Source organism: Camelus ferus, chromosome X (genome assembly GCF_009834535.1).
Source record: "Camelus ferus isolate YT-003-E chromosome X, BCGSAC_Cfer_1.0, whole genome shotgun sequence".
Lineage (NCBI taxonomy): Eukaryota > Metazoa > Chordata > Mammalia > Artiodactyla > Camelidae > Camelus > Camelus ferus.
Window position 1 is genome coordinate 83,053,939 of NC_045732.1, and position 2,452 is coordinate 83,056,390.

Consider the following 2,452-nt stretch of genomic DNA (forward strand, 5'->3'; position numbering starts at 1 on the left):
GGGGCCAACCCTACTCCTAACTAATTACATCTGCAGTGACCCCGTTTGCTTATTTGGTCACATTCTTAGGTACTTAGAGAAGAATTCAACATACCTTTTTAGTGGGGGTGGATACAATTCCACCCATAACACTAGGATTCTCTAACAAATGGACATGGGGCGGGAGAAAAGTAGGCAAATCAAAATGCCACTGAGCTTTTTAGCTCCAGCAACTAAAACAGGACAGTATTGCTATAAACTGAGTGAGATCAGGGAGGCTGGCTGGAGCAGGTTTGAGAGGAAGATCAGAAGTTTACTTTTGTACATGTTGAGACTTTTGTTAGATACTCAAGATGTTGATGAGGTCTATAGGTACGGAGACCTTTTCTGGGATGGATGGATATATATATTATATATATATATATATAATTTTTATATATTTATATGTATATATTTGAGGGGAATCAGGGAAGAGCACAGTGCTGAGAGAAAATATTGGTGAAATGGAGGTGTTTTTTTTTTTTCTTTAAGGTGTGCATTTTATTGAACTGGTCTCAAGACAGTGTACGGACAAGCTCTGGCTGCCTCTGTGCCTTAGCCCGCTCTCAGAGGGACCAAAAGCCTACATACATCTCAAGTTGCGGGACAAAAAATGGGGGCCATGATGGCTGACCATTCAAAATAAACGAAAACAAATTATTAAGGCAAAGATTAAAAAAAAATTTGGAATACGTCATTTACACAAAAGCAATGCTATCACCCTCCCTTGTGTGGACTCTGGTAAGAACTGGCCCTTCTTAGAGAAGCAAGGCGGCTTTTGGGAGGACAAGGGACTTCCTGTAACAATCCATGTCATGATATTTGGAATGACTAAAAAAAAATGTACAATCAAAGTCCTTGGCCATATTGTAGAACTTTGGGTATGTTCAATCCAACCGACTGCTGTCACCTTCACCGTTCCAGTTTTTAAACCCTAAGTCAAGTGCCAAAAACAAACAAAAAATTCAAAAAAAAACCCCCAAATAAAGCCATGCCAATCTCATCTCGTTTTCTGCGCAAGTTTGGTTTTGTGAAGAAAAGGGTGGAAGGTAACTCAGTCCGCCTAGAAGCACTTGCGGTGGATGATGGAGGGGCCGGACTCTTGCTTGCTGATCCACATCTGCTGCAAGGTGGACAGCGAGGCCAGGATGGAGCCGCCGATCCACACGGAGTACTTGTGCTTGGGGGGATGCGATGATCTTGACCTTCACCGTACTGGGGGCCAGGGCGGTGATCTCCTTCTGCATCCTGTCGGTGATGCTGGGGTACATGGTGGTCCCACCAGACAGCACCGTGTTGGCATAGAGGTCCTTGCAGATGTCGATGTCACACTTCATGATGGAGTTGAAGGTAGCCTCGTGGGTGCCACAGGATTCCACGCCCAGGAAGGTGGGCTGGAAGAGAGCCTCGGAGCAGTGGAAACACTCATTGCTGACCATCGGGCAGCTTGTAGCTCTTCTCCAGGGAGAAGCTGGAGGCAGCGGTGGCCATCTCCTGCTCCAAGTCCAGGGCGACATAGCAGAGCTTCTCCTTGATGTCACGCACGATTTCCCGCTCGGCTGTGGTGGTGAAGCTGTAGCCATGCTCCATGAGGACCTTCATGAGGTAGTCCGTCAGGTCCCGGCCAGCCAGGTCCATACGCAGGATGGCGTGGGGGAGGGCATACCCCTTGTAGATGGGTACAGTGTGAGTGACCCCATCACCAGTGTCCATCACAATGCCAGTGGTGCGGCCAGAGGCGTACAAGGACAGCACGGCCTAGATGGCCACATACATGGCTGGGGTGTTGAAGGTCTCGAACGTGATCTGGGTCATCTTCTCATGGTTGTCCTTGGGGTTCAGGGGGGACCTTGATCAGCAGCATGGGATGCTCCTCGGGGGCCACATGCAGCTTGTTGTAGAAGGTGTGGTGCCAGATATTCTCCATGTCATCCCAGTAGGTGACGATGTCATGCTCGATGGGATACTTGAGGGTCAGGATGCCTCTCTTGCTCTGGGCCTCGTCACCCACATAGGAGTCCTTCTGGCCCATGCCCAGGAGGTGATGTTTTTATGATGAGAGAGTATGTAGACATAGATGCAGGCAGGTGTGTAGATTTAGTGGCAGGGTCCTGTAGAATGTCTTTTTCTTTTCTTTTCTTTTTTTTTTTACAGGAAGAAACTTTCATGTCTTTTTCTTTTTTTCTTTTTTGGTTTTTATTGGAATTTCTCTTTTGATCACTTCAGCATTCTTAGTGTTATAAATAAGCAAAGTCATCAGTTGATTATAAAGATGGGAGAGGAGTCATTGGGAGTTCTGAGGAGGGAAAAAAAGTATGAAATAGTTGTGTCAGAGAGTTGGAAGAAGATGGTGTAGTAAATGTATTATAATTATTTACCAGCACTAAAGACTCACTTGAGATTAATGGGCATGAATTTAAAGTGAGACCAATCA

The 2,452-nt window shown here is 46.2% G+C and overlaps 1 pseudogene; it reads right to left on the bottom strand.

The window, feature by feature from the left end:
• Positions 1-960: 960 nt before the first annotated feature.
• Positions 961-2,053, bottom strand: LOC102503865 (annotated as a pseudogene).
• Between the last annotated feature and the right edge of the window lie 399 nt (positions 2,054-2,452).